The 15,624-nt window shown below is 38.6% G+C and overlaps 1 protein-coding gene across 1 annotated transcript in view; it reads right to left on the minus strand.

Annotated features, from left to right (window-relative positions):
- The window catches only part of astn2 (astrotactin 2), a gene marked incomplete at both ends in the record, with an annotated part of 231,808 nt that overhangs the window by 149,956 nt on the left and 66,228 nt on the right, over positions 1-15,624 (minus strand). The window lies entirely within an intron of this gene.

Consider the following 15,624-nt stretch of genomic DNA (forward strand, 5'->3'; position numbering starts at 1 on the left):
TTAAAAACAAAACCACCCTGCTCTATGTTTTAGTTATTGGGTGTTAGTAAGGTTAGTCATCCATTTATCCTTGAATGTAAAGAAAACAGTAGCCGAGCTTATACAGCAACACTAACACACAACCTTCAATTAACAGTGAACATAACACAAGCTATATAGGCATTTTATTCATTGTTAATGTTGTTTATTTAGATAAAATAGCTACTGTACATCAGTTGTTGACTCGGAGCCCGGCTTCTGGCTGGAGGTGTTTCAGCAAAACACCTTTTAATACATGATTGAAGAGGGAGTCAGGAAGTCGAACTATGTTTTTCTTTAATTTTTTTCTTTAGACATCAAGACTTCTCCACAGCCACAGGGCCTCAATGTGTATTTTCTGGAGCTATTTCCTTCATTACAGTGTGCTACATTTTTGAATCCCTGTGTTATCACTCTTTGCCTCTTTGTGCCCTGAAGACAGACAAACTGTGTAACGGGAGTCGAGCATTACATTTCATTGAGCACACTCAAGCAGTTGAGCCAATGGAGTATTGAGCAAGTGAGCATCAACGCTGTAAAAATCCCGACAATCAATGTTAGACCGAATGTAATGCAATGAACAGCAGTCGCTTTGGATAATAATTGCTTGAGTTTAAGTGAGCGTTGAGAATATGATCAGACATATTTGTTCGTAAGAGATGGCTGAATGCGAGTGTCAGCATTGATGCAACTTTGGAATATTGCACCTGCTGATTCTTAAGCACACAGTTGAAAAGTTTGGACATATTTTTAGAACAAACATCCAACAGTTAGTAACTGATTTATGCATTTACACAGAATCTGACACCATCTACTGTACCAATGTGATATGGGACTGTACTGTATATGGGACCTAATGACATCTTAACCCCACCCACACAAATACGCTTTACACCTCTGGCCTGATGTGGCATCGTGGCTGGTGTGATCCCATCGTGAATGGTCTCCAGTTTACTTTGTATGAGTGTGCTTTTTGCACACTTGACTAACTGCCACTACTGATACATCCCATTGCTGCTAAGGGCTTCAAGCAGTGGCCAGACTCGCCTCATTGACATGTTGCTCTTTTAATAATTCACCGCTTGGTGCGTCTAGCTTTTAATGATGATAACTTATTAATGTACTATCTGGTTGCCTTCAATCAATCATAAACTGCAAAGATATCCACATTTTGTATTTCAAGCTAACCAACAGACAACAGCTTTGATAGACTAATATATAGTTGTTGATTTGTATTTACTCTTAGTAGTAAAAATGCAATAAAGGATAAAAACAATGATTTGACTGAAAGAGAGAAGAAAAAAAAGAAAAAAGCTTCATACCAGCTGGGATGCTGACGCAGCTACTATAGCTGTTGCCTCTGGCTTTGTTGAGGTAAACTGAAGCCAGTGTACACCAAAATGAGTGGGATATGCCTTGTGCTGAAGAAAGGCTTTTGAACACATGACACAGATACAAAAACAAGAATTCCCAACATGTTCTGGCTGCAACTTGCAAAGGATTTCCCATCCTCACCGTTTTCTTCAAAACCAAGATGACAAGATGTGTAAGATCCACTTAAGTGCATGCTCCCACTACAATTCTCTCTCCTTTAAAACGGATTGCTCCATTGATCAGGCTCAGAATAGGCTTAAACAATCAATATTAATTGAATAACATGCGTAATATAATTCTAAAGAAAGTGAATATTAACATGAATGTGAATTTAAAGAAAATATTAAACAATACTGAGCATTAGCTCTGCTGGATGTGGATCAACTCAGTCTGTGCTTGTACTGGCTGATGATCCAGCATCTCTACTGAAACTCGAGGATAGGACCTGTCAATTATAGATAACGATGCTATTATTCAAGTTGCAGCATGCCCATTCAATCGGAGTAAATGGAGAACTTCAGGAATGTCAGTTTGCTGCGAGGAGAAATCCACACAGAGTATAAAAGATAGCGCAATCTTAATTTAAAAGCATTGATGTGGTTCATTAACATGTGATAAACAGTATGACAAAGATGACACAAAGGAATGGGCTCACTTTAAATTATCCTTGGAAACAAATGTAAACAATTACAAGTTACATGTGTATTAAACGACTGGTATACATGTATACTTCAGTCAAAAGACATTACATGTACTTTGTGTTGCGCAATAAGCATTTGAAGAATATTTGGTGAAATTCAAAGAAATACTGTGTTGGGTTCTCTAGAAAATAATCCCAAATAGTTTATCCAAGAACTATCCTAAATATTTTGACAATCATGTTAGTTTTGGTCCATGGAATTGTATGATGTAAGACGTAAAATAAGTCAAGGCCTTTACATTGGGGGTCAGGAAACCGTTCTCTTAGAAAGTGTCGTAGTCTAGTAGTAAGGAAAACGCCTCCTCTCCTCCCCTCTCCATGTGCATGAATATGTGTGGAGAAATAAATCACATTGTAAGGCTATGGTCGAGTAGGTGTCTTAAAAAGTGAAGAGGGTATAGGCTTACACACAACATTCACCTGACCACATTTATTTTGCTTTTTAGGATAGGATTTAGGAAACAATATTAAGAAAGCTCCATTCCTTGTGGGCATTTATGGTAGTGTTTGGCTTCAGGTACTTGGAGTTGGCAAACAAACAACGAGAGTCAAAGCAGGTGGCACTTAAGCTTTGACCCGCAATGACTGAGGGAAGTGGGTGACAACATGTTTGAGGTTAACTGCTAGCATACATATTTCATGGCCTCCTGGAACTCTCTTTATCTCTCTTTCTTTGTTACATTGTGAGGAAAGAAGAGATGCTAGGCCAAGCAGAAGCGCCCAGAACCACAGTCTCCTTGGAAATAATGAAATTTGTCTCTAAAGGTTGTCGTGACCCTTTTGCTGAAGTTTAGTCCATGTTTTTAGATTCACACACACACACACACACACACACACAAAATAATGGAAATGTTCTTGCACCATCAAGTGCATAGTAATCCTGTAAAACTGACACATTTTCTTTGGCCATTATTCAAATATGGTTTGAATGATTTAATTAAATAATCAACAAAATGGTCCTCCATGTTATCACTAATCTAACACCATAGTTGGTATGATATTGTAAGACATGTATTAGTCATAGACACAAAACACACATATCCGTCCGGTTTTTTTTCTTCCTTTTTCGGAAGGTCTAACTATTTTTGCTGTTATTCCCCATTTTTTACATCTGTCAGAAGCAGCCACCACTACCAGGCTATTTTATTCTGACATTTGTTTTTCCCCGAGACACCAAGTCCAAACTGGCTTCTCATTTTGAGTTCAATGTCAGCTAAAGCTCTGGTGGCTTTATTTTCTCCTTTTCATCTCCCTTATCTGCAGTTGTTCCCTTATCGTGTGTTCACAGTGTCTCATAAGCAGTGGATGTCAACAGCACGTTGCCTCAGTCAACTTATTCCTGGCGGTCTCAGTAGCCAGCATGAGAAGATAACCCAACTCTACCCTTTTTTTTTGTTGGACCCCACACTTGCTCTTGTTAATGCAGGTTATTTTTTTTAAGTGTGTATGTAAATGCATGTGTTTTTGTTTTTTTTTGTGTTTGGAGTTCACAATTTGTGTGTGTGTATGTGGTTCACTATTTCTTTTTGAGTATGGAGACAAAAATTGTGAAAAAAAAAGAAACTTGAAGTTTGATGAAATAAAAAAAGTAGTGAAGACAATTATATTATATTCAAGCTGGACCAGGTTGAATATAATGTACTGAATGTAAAGACCATGGTACAATCAACATCTAAATAACTACCTTGTGATTGCGTTGTCCTGTCTGTGTTTTGTCTGTGTTTTTGTCTTACAACTTCAACCCTTTCACAGTGCGTTTTTAAGTTTATAAAACGATACTTTAGAATTTTGGGAACCTAAAAATGCTGTACTTGGCATTCACAGTTGTGCTCAACCCTCTTGTGTCACTTCTAGTTGCAGAGAAACACCTGCCAAAAACTGTGGCGATAACCAACATGCCAAAATCGAGGCTTGACAACAGTAATGAGTGACATTGTTGTGCACATGACGGCCTCTTATATTGGGTATGTACTGTATTTAGCATTAACAAGCTACTGACTGTCAGCCTTGTTTACTGCATGTAATGTTCATACATGGGCAATAGGTTAGGGTAGATTAGTGGGGTAGCAGGGTATATGTCTGCATGGTGAACAGAAGCACTGCCAATGTGTGTTGCATTTTAAAATTAAAAAAAATGGTGAAAAATATGTATTTGATAATGACAATAGGAGGAAGCATACACATAAACAAGAAAACATGCTGTTGGCATAATGAAGCTTAAATTGCCAGTCTAGCAGAGCAGACAACAAGTGACTGATTTAGCTAAACTATTCCCCCAGTGCAATGCAATTTCCAAGTAATCATCGGTTAAGAATATAAAATCGGTTTGATTTGTTAGTAATACTTACGGACACCACTATTACTGCAGTTGCATGATAGAAGTTATCACAATCAAGAGAGGAAGCAACATTACAGTGATGTACCTATAAAAAGCTTCCTTTGTACGATATACTGGTAAAGCACCAATTTGCAGAAGCAGAGGTTTCTAAAAATATATTTCTGGGTATGACGACAAAAAATGGATATAATGATGCCTGTAACTGATGCCTGTATCTTCACAAAAAAAAATGATATTCAGCACCAGGAAGGGCAACAGTTGTTCTGTCAGCACAAAAATACACTGAAGGACTTGCTACTCCAAAAAGCCAAATGGACAAGACTAGGCTGGCTCCCACCAAATCGCTGATACAGCCTATGGGAATTACTGTCCGTCAGAAACTGAAACCTTCGACCATGACTCTCTGATCATAAATTGTGCTTGACCCTTGGTGTAAGAGTTGAGTCAACATCCTCAAGGTCACGGTCACTACTTGGTTCCCTAAAACAGGCAGCCTAGCTTGAGGTGAGGCTTGACATGGAATGGATTTTAGAGAGTCTACTACTACCATATGTGTGTGAATTCAGAGCACTCTAATCCACCTTCCAAGCCGCATTCCAAGTTGTATCACCGTCTGCCTTAGGGCACAGGGCATAGGGCACTATTGAAGAGCCTAAAAATATTGCCTTGTGTCTCTCTGACTTTCAGCAGAGAGGAACTATCCTCTTGAGCCTAAGAGAAATGCAAAAAAAAAGAAAATGTAAGTATCACCCAGCCCCAGTAAGCGCTTTATATATACCGTTTAATACAGCAACACTGACCTAAAGCCAAGAACAACAACATGTTAACTAAATGAAATGACACATTTTGAAATAAATACTGTGATATCACGTGCTGCAAATTAAATGCCATGTTTTAACAATTAAGAGTCAGTTATGGGCTTTTCCTATTCAAAGCCATCCTGCCTGGCCGCCCATCAGAATTCATATACACAGTAGCAGTTGGAGCCACAAGGGAAATGGTGGGAAGATTCCTGAAGATCTTTGGACCCTGAAAACCCCTGCTGTTTCAATTTGAAGCAAATCTGCTGGAGGAAAAGGAAAGCGATCCTGAGTTATTAAATCCCTCTGTGATATATTACATTTGCCATTGTTTCAATATAAGCAGTCCATTCTAGCTTTCTGGGAAAGCTTTGACAGCACTGCTTCTGAAAGTGTGATAGGTACAGGAGAAGAGAATAAGAGGTTAGACAGATACAAAGAAGACAAAAAAAAGACAAGTGTCGGAATAGACAAGAGGTCCGTAGATGAATGGAGAATGGCCGAGAAAGAAAGAGACAAGGAAAGTGTGAGGAAGAGATGGGTAGACAATGGATGCCATGGGTGTTGAAGCAAAGAGAAAGGAGAGGATTTTGGAAATGAGATGCAGATCAGAGAGCCGGGAGGGATAAAGAGGAGGTAGAGAAGCATGAGCTGAAAATATGAGAAGATGGACAGGGAAAAGAAAGTGATCGCAGAGGGAAAACAGCAAATATGGGAAGGATGAGAGTCAACATACAGTAGGAAGTAGAGACAATGAAATAAAACAGATTCATCAAAATACACTTTTTATAATGTGGTGTTGAATGGATTTCAATCCACAGATTGGAGGATACAAATTAACTAAATTCAAGAAGAGAGCTTTAATCCCGAAATGTACAGAGATAAAAATCAAAGGAACTATATGCTGAAAGCATTGGCACAGTTATAGGCGTAAATGAAGATGGATATACCAAAATGGGAGAAATTGCATGTTTGACAATTTATCTTTCCAAACATCACAGGAAGAAAGGCCTGTGTGGGAATACTTGGCGATTGCCAAGTCACTATAAAATAAAGTGAAAAATGAATTATATGTCAAACAATTTAAGACATCTGGAGGACTTAGAAAAACAGACAGAAACTCCCTCGCTCTGCAGGATTTGAACATTTACTGTCTCAAACCTGGTGATTCCTACCCACTGGAAAGCATGTAATGTCTCATGTTTAGTCAGACACTTCTCTCTGCTGGCTTTTGCCTCCACTTGTATATTTAAGGCATCTGCTGTTTGCAGAGGAGCAAGAATAAAGTGCTATCTATAGCTCGGCTCTTGCCACGGGCCAGAATAAAATATGGATGTGTCTTCCCATGCTGCGCCAGCTGAACATTACAGGCCAAGCTCTGACCTCCATCTGCTCCAGACAGGCTGAAGCTCCTGACTGACAATCACAAATACACCCAGGTCATGGGGTTTAACAATGAGCTAACAGATAACAATATTTTAACTACATTCATTTGTTGGAAAAGTGTGGAAGACAGTGACTCACAAATAAGGATGGATTATCCTGTACATTTTTAATAAGTGTCAATGACGAGCAGGAATTACTGATTACTGGCAGGAAACAAATGGGAACCCCTACTTTAGAGCCTGAAGACAATATTGTGTGCAAGACGACAGTGAGGCCGATTAGGTGATACATCTGATGTGTAAATAGTGAGAACAACCTTCATACAAAATGAAAAAAGGCCTGATTCCTTCAACCTGATATCTTAAAATCAGAAAGAAGGTTCTCTTCCACAGTGACGTCCTTTGACAACCAATCAACCACTGCAATGCATTGTTAACCGTGTTTCAGATCCTATTGTAGAAAACACGGCAGAAACACAGTCAACAATGCATCCTGTGGATGGTTGATCGTGCGTCATGTCTGATCTTAAAACTCTTACAATAAGCTCTTTGAAAATCAAATTAACTCGACAACCCGTCAACTGAAACTGAACCTTGGTCCCATTCCAGCAGGTTGTCTTGGGCCATGAGAGTTGTTTTCTTCAGCTCTATTTGAGTATGTGAGTCATGGTATGATAATCATCATACCCATACACTTTGGTGAGTCAACTTCCTCACACATCTCTAAGAGCTCACTTTGACCTAATGGGCTCTGCTCGAATGGCAAAAATCCAGCTATGCCCTGGGGAACCCCTCAGAAAGCAGCTGACAAAAATGGCATGTATTTATCCCATTTATTTCCCGTTTCTGAAGCAATTTCTTTCAGTGTTGTTCAGTGTTGAGCATGAGTGCAGTAAATTGCTTAGCTGTTACCTTAATCCAAGAGTAGGCTTCCACAAAAGCATCTAGCAATTTGAGTCAAAACAACCTACTTCTACCACTGGTTTGTGACCTCCCTCTGCCTTTCTACCATCTCTCTCCAAGTGCAGCTGCATGGAACGCTCGAACATCGAAGTCAAGGTGACCGCATTGGACTCAGTGGACAAGTGGGATGGATTCTTGATTGATAGAAAACATGTTCTCCATCTTGTCTGCTGTGGCCCTTTGATTTAGCTTAACTTCTGACACCACATGTAAAGACTGGTGAAGTGGTGATCACTCAACATATACTTTTGTTTTTCCAATTCATTACTGTTTTAAGAATTCTTAGCCATAAATCAGATTCAGGCTACTAGTATCAAATGAAGGAGTGGTGCTGTCCAGCTAAACAATAAGCTGTACCCAAATTAATAGTTTTTGGGCCAATGTTTTAACCTTCACAATAAAAGCCACGTCACACACGCTGAAACACGGCTTCCTAGAGGGAACTTAAGTAACTCAGAGCTTTCACTACGCAACTATACAAAATAGCTTACACGACCAATGTGTTGATGGTCAAATTGTTTACAAGAGCATGAAATTCCTCATAAATCTAGCCTCTAAAATTGTGTGTGTGTATCCAGTATGCAACCTCGTGGTTCACCCCTGACACAGGTCACACTGTGATTGTTATCACTTCCAAATGCACCTTGAATGTTCTTATGGGTATTATGGATACTGTCGAAAGTCAGTCGTTTCCTATAACTCCTATTGTAGTTGAAGAGGATCTTCATTATTATTATTATAATGCAGGGTATCCAAAAAGGGTATGTACTTTATTCTGTTTTTCCTGGCCTTTAAAGATTGGAGAGGTAATGAGTCTGACCTGACCTAGGATGTATAATTTAAATGTCTAAAGTTACCCCCGCCTCCTCCTACTTTCTGCTTAAAAATTATATCTTTTCTTTCACATTTAAAAAAGGATTTGTTTTGGATATGTTTAATTGCTGTGTGATTGGGATGTTATTCATATCATTGTGGCTCTTCAAAGTTTTGACTGCGAAGTGCCAATTAATGTCTTTATAGTAAAACTATATTAAACTTTTGACAGATTCCAAAGAGAACTATAGCAAGATCATTTCCACACACACACGCACACACACACACACCTTGCTACGGGGTAACTGGGAACATTTCCGTCAATGTAGGAGCAGAAATGAAGCAGAAAAGATATTATGCAAATATAATTACATTACGGTGCCAATTTATCAGACACCAAGATAATTCATCACACCCAGAAACAATTCAGTTATTTTAATACGCTGCAAGCAACAGTATTTTTCAGACATTTGCGTACTGACCAAAGGCAGGCTGAGGAGAACAGCTGCAGTTTGGATTCTACCCTGAACAACCCAAAACATGGAAGGGTGGCTTAAAAACATACACTACCGTTCAAAGGTTTAGGGTCACCCAGACAAATGTTCAGTTTCTTTGCAATTCCTCGCTTGGAATAGCCTTCATTTCTAAGAACAAGGACAGACTGGCGAGTTTCACATGAAAGTTCTCTTTTTCTGGCCATTTTGAGAGTATAATCGAACCCACAAATGTGATGCTCCAGATACTCAACTAGCTCAAAGGAAGGTCAGTTTTATAGCTTTTCTAACCAGCATAATTGTTTCAGCACAATTGTTTTCAAGGGTTTTCTAATCATCCATTAATCTTCTATGTGATTAGCAAACACAATGTTCCATTAGAATACTGGAGTGATAGTTGCTGGAAATGGGCCTCTATACACCTATGTAGAAATTTCATTAAAAACCAGATGTTTCCACCTAGAATAGTCATTAACAATGTGTAGTGTATTTCTGATTAATTTAATGTTATCTTCATTGAAAAAAACAGTGCTTTTCTTTGAAAAATAAGGACATTTCTAAGTGACCCCAAACTTTTGAACGGTAGTGTATATTCAGAGATCTTATTTTTTATGATGGCTTAATTTGATCTGTTGAAATAAACCGTAGATACAAATGTCATTGTTTACTTTTTATTACCCATATTTTATTCTTAATTACAGAAAGACCCCAATAAATCATTTAAGGGTTTAAACACAGTGGGCCCTATTAGTCAAGTGTTATTATTTCACCCTCTCTTCAAACAGTGTGAATAAGTACAATAATCATTTTTAATGAACTCTTTGAAACACAAGGAGCACAGGAACATCGAGGGAAATATTAACCATTACATGTGGGTGAGCAGCCAACACCATATTTCAAAACAGCCTCATAAAGATGGCTCATGAGTTGGCATGCGATCGACCCACATAATATTGATCTTGCGTGGCCTTGGTGTATACAAACTAATTTTTAGTGGCATGTGGCTTGTTTTTCTCCGTCTCTGACAAAGGCCTCACATTAGATTGGATTACTAAGGCTTCATTTCATTTGATGTGTCACAATACCTTGAACATGTTCTTTTTCCCCTTTTTATTTTATTCTTTTCGGCTGCACATCATTTCCTCAGCTGCCGTGCTGTGCATAGAGAGGTTTGCTCACTGTGCGCCTTTGAAACTTCCCGACAAAACATAACACATTAGAATTTGCGGAAGGCCTAGACTGATGAAACTGACATCTGTTTTCACACTGAAGTGGGCACAGGCTAGAGTTGTATGATTAACTGCTTAAAAATACCACATTTATTGGATTTATTAGCCAAGTTAATCTCAGGAAGAAATTCTAACGTGCTCGGTCTCCATCATGCAGCGGTTTCCGTACATGTACTGCACATGTGTATAGTTAAATCATCGCACAAAATTGCCCTCATCGACAACACACAATTGAAATGCTTTCCGCAGATGGGGCAAAAGGAAGAATGGGAAGTCGTTGTAATGAACTCCCCTCTATTTATCATGGGGCAGGATGACAAGCTTGATTCAGTATTAATCAAAACATTACCCTGAGCTAGCTTGAGTGCGCCAAGCTGGCAGCCATTCCTCATCAATGATGTCACATTAGCGATCTGAAGCTTGACACTGGATTATTACTCTCCAGTCTTGAGTTCAATTAGAGCTCAGTAAACACTCAATAATGACAGTGGTCTTGGGGATGATTAACAATCTTCTTCTTTTTTTAAATCTACTTCTTAACTTCTTTCAATTCTGAAGATCATTACAACTGTAGATCTAGAGTAGTCAAACTGTTTGGATATTTCATCATAGTTATATGTCTGCAAAGACACACAGAGGAATGTAATTTGATCCTTTCTCTCGACTATGACCTTGATCTCCCCAAGGACACTGAGGAAGTCTTGGATACCACTGACATCTTTGCTCTGGTTTTATTATTTAACAGAATGTAGCCAACGTTATACAAGTTGTTTCCTCCCCTGTCCCTTAGTTGTAGAAAAATGTATGGAAAGTAAACAAAAAACAGCCTGTACAACACTGTAGTTGTTGGAGTCAGGAGGGACATGTGTGCTTTTTGTTAAGCTTGTGTCGAGTGGCTCCTCAGAGGGAGGGAAAAGCCACTGGAAAAGCATGGGATCTTTATCAGACTGCTTGTCTCGCTTTGTCTATTTTTAAGCAATATTTAGTTGCATGTCTTCTCCCTCAAGGTAGTCAAATCAAAGTATCTTACACCTTATTCTCAGTGGGTTATATGTGGGCTTTATCCGTGTTTATAATATAAAACAAATGCTTCGTAATTGCATCCAGTGGTCTTTACAAATCATTTTACTGAAAGAAATATGACACGCAACAGGAAAGCCTTTTGGGATATTGAAACGCTTTAACTATAGCAAAACATCTTAATTTACTAGCCATGCTTTTTTCATTAGCTACAGTATTCACCCAAAGCTTTTTATAGCAACCCTTGGTGCTTTCAAAAGAACAAGCATAATGCTGCAATAATATATATGGCCATGTGTTGGATCAGTAAGTTCAGCACATCATTTGTAGTGCAGTGTTGCACTTGACTCCTGGAGATAATTTAGCTTAAGAGTTTTCAGAAGTTATCTTAAAAAGTGTTATAATATTATATATTATATGTGTGTCAACCCACTCTGATCTACAAGCACCAGGTCGCACATGCTTTATCTTTATGTATTTTTATTATTATGTTGAGTAAAATGCAGATATTCTCACCGAGCGTTAAGTTAATTGTGTTCTTCCACTTAGTGCGTTCAATCAGAGGGTCATGTGACCTTGATTGCCGTCTCCATCACGATTAAATGAGTGAGAAACAATAGTGTCAGCAGGAGGAAAAAAGCATTAGTGACAGTTGTCATAGATTAACTCGGCAGAGCTGATGAGTGTCATTCGACATGGGAAATGGATGGATTGCTTGATATTAATGTGAGAACCAGTTTGATGGTCCCAGCCAAGACACCCTCAGCATTGTGTTGGCAGAGCAGTGGTGTGAAGTGCCAGGACAATCACCGTTTAAGTCATTGTTTAACTGTTATATGCACTGTTGTTTTGGGCTTTGCAGTGAAACAATAATATTCTTAGACTTAAGATGTTGTAATTTTCAGCTCAGTACCTCAAACTTTTGAGCATTACATTAATACACAGATTTTAAATCCACAGACTTGTTTGGACTCTAAAAAAGGGAAAATAAATGCAAGGTGGAGAAAAAAAAAAATAACAAAAACATGAAATTAGCTATTAATACATAATATAGAAACCAGTCACATAGTGCAGCGAGCCCCCACTGAAAGAATGACAGCCAAGAATAAATGATGTGTGCTTACACAGTTGATAGTGATGAACTACAATACAGTCTGTCTTTTTTTTCTCCAGACAGACATGTTAAGCCTGAGGCCTGGGGCCATTTAAGCCCACAGAGAGGATGCTTTGACTATCTAGAATAATGAAATAGAAGCATTGGTTGTATATCACCATCTGTCATTAGATCTGGTCCCCGCCGTTGTGATTTGTTCTGTGATTTATGGGTCAAAAGACACATTTCTCACATTTTTGTCTGACGTGAAGCAATTTTATCCATCCAATTTATTTTAATAAAGGAAATAAACAACGGAAGTTGATTAGTAAGTGCATAATTGACCAAATGCTTTGCTTGATTATTGCTCACAATTGAGTATTTTTTTTATTTGCTGTGGTGGATGTGGCTGATAAGACACTACAATAGCAATATGGCTCTCATGTTTGTGAGTATAAACCAGCTATGCCATGTTGACTAGAGGTGTAACAAACTACCGTTAATTCCCCACCTTAACGTAAACCTTTACAGTGTGAAATAAAGTTTTACTGACAATCATATTCAGTAAAATAAGCGATCAAAATTGTAACATTATAGTGATGGGTTCACAAGTTCACCAAAATGTAGTGTTGTTGAGCTGTTTTCACAACAACATAAATAGATATTAGAAAGGGAACTATGATCCGTTTGAAATGCTTCTAAGCAGCTTATAATACATCATTAAAACTAATAATGACAAGATTTTTTTTTATCCATAAAAATATGTGTTTTTATTAGAACAAAAAACATATAGGTGACTATAAAAAAAAATGGAGCTGTGTATAGCTGCTATAATCAAACAACAATATGGATCAGCAATGAGCGGCAATGAGTATATATCAGTAAAACGTGATCAGGGAGCTCAAAAAGTTAAATTTTCACCCTTTTTTCTTTTGTGCTGATCCGATCCGCGAGCTTATGATAATTTGTAGCATCTGAAAACAGGAGCATGATCTCAGTGGATAATTACAATGTTCTGTATCTGCTGACCAGGAAAGTATTGCTTCAAAAAACTATTCTCACACATTAACAGCTGTTAAAAAAATAATAATTCAATATTCGGGACCCAATGCTCCTAGGGCACGTGCTAATTGGGCAGCCCGCCAATGTCAAATTTCTTCCGCTATCGTTTTACAATGAAACAAAAATAATTTCATCCTTCCAAACGGTCCTATGCAGCAACCGGCTCTAGTCAGGCTCAGGAAGTAAATGTGTCTCTCTGCTCGGGCCATGTCAGCTCACAGCAGCCCTCGCCCCGGACGTTGTTGCCTCCCGGGGATGTGTGTGAAGGGCACGCCTCTCATTCTGCAGGGAGTCACAAAATCCCCTGTCCGGGGCGTGACTGTCCCCGGCGTGACTGCCCGGGGCGGACTGTCCTCAGTGTGTGTCCGTTGGTGGCAACGCACCTGATTCGTCTTGATACACAAATCGTGTCTCGTTTACCATCCATGGCGAGTGTGATTTCACTTCATATTCATATATTATACACCTAATGCGTTTAGGATTAAGTGTGAAAATATAATTGTAAATGCCTGCATTAAAAATGTTACTTAGTAAACATACAAAAGTATTATAATCAAAATAGATTTCAAGCATCTAAAGTCAAAGTTAACTCATTCTGCCGAATTGGCTTGTTTCACATTATATATTTACAATGTTGCAGCTGCTAGAGCACACATTTGTTTACAAGAGCACAAAGTTCTTCATGGCTCCTAATGCTGCTCTCAAAGTGAACCAGATCGATGCATTTAACTTAAACATTTACAAGAGTTTATAGCCCCGGACCCCTCTGGAGGTCCACCCACCATAGTCTCACAAAATCCAATAAGAAACGTTGCTTGTATAATTTGCCCGTCTAACAACAAAGGCTTCACACACAGGTTGGCAGCAGAAGATGCAGCGCTCTGCTGTGCACTGTAAACAGAGCGACAGGTATCTGTGATGATTGTGGTCTGATGCTGATAACTGGTCCCTGAGCTCTCATCACAGAACATGATTTTCAGCGTGCCGCTATGTGCTTTTTCTGCACCTGATTTACGCCGTCCACGTTGCCCAAATGCATTCGTAAAACCATGGGAATTGCTGAATAATGAAATTGACAGGCCTCATTTGTTTGGTTGTCTGTTTAACAAAAGCCAATGCCATGCACAACCCTGTGAGGCACAGCCATAATCCCCGGGGATAATACAATTGAGTTTAGTTGAAAGGGGTTATCTGTCAGCAGGACAGACAGATAAAGGATGACTGGTATTTGGAGACTTTTCGGATGCTGAGCAGCACAGAACAGGTGGGACAGGAGTAAAATCGCTCCTGTATTTATATGTCTCTGCGCTATGCAGGATAAAGATGGGAAGGAAGAGGCATCAAATTAAATGGTTTGTGTGAATATCTTTTGGAAAATGACATATTTTTTATGAGATTTCTAGACGGATGTGTCAAGAGCTGTGTTTGATTAAAAAAAAAAAAAAAAAAAAATCGGTTGATTAAATTTGATGTGTCTCAAAATTAATAAAAGTACATTTAGTCTTAGTGCTTACAACCAATTTGCTTGATTTTCTTCTGAAAGCCATTTGGTCACCTTTTTGTTCTCTTGCAATAATGGCATCACTTGGTGATTAGCCCAAGAGACAGGCTCATGTTCTATGAGCCTTGACTTCTCTAACCTCTGCCTCACTTTTCCGTTCCCACTGGCTATCCCAACATTTTGCCTTTCCACTTGGGAACAGAGGAGAAATTAACCTCAATCCCTTTACCCCGTTGCATAATGTTCTGTTTAATCATTAAATGAGGGCTAAATATACAATATATATCACGCCTTAAGGTTTTATCATGGTTGAAATGTAAATTAGATTTTTAGAATCATTTTCAGCTGTAGTCCAGGTCAGGGACTATGGCTGTTTATATTAAAATGAACATCATAGTAATGACCAAAAGAAGTTACACTTTTTTTTTAAATTTTTCTACATTGTTATAATCCATCCAAATGTTTTTAATAATGTTAAACTACAAACATAATCAGCTTTCTCTGTCAGTAAATCCTTTCTTTCAGAATCTCAAACATGGATTAATATTGTGCTTAAAAAAAGTGAAATACTGTTCCTTGAACAAAATACAATCATGGGTTATGCTTTTTAGCCTATTTTCAGTAAGTAAGCGCCAGACAGATGCAAAAAAGCTTGTGTGAATCCGGCTATGTTAGGTGATAAATACTATGGGCGCGAGAGGGCATTTCCACAAACCTCTCCCATGCATAATTCAGTAATACATGAATAACCACGGCACCCTCCAACTCAGTCAGCACCCTTCAATTATTAAAGTTGTGCTTTGCAGAGGAGCACCCCGAGTTCAAATGGATATG

The sequence above is a fragment of the Taurulus bubalis genome, assembly GCF_910589615.1.
Source record: "Taurulus bubalis genome assembly, chromosome: 19".
Lineage (NCBI taxonomy): Eukaryota > Metazoa > Chordata > Actinopteri > Perciformes > Cottidae > Taurulus > Taurulus bubalis.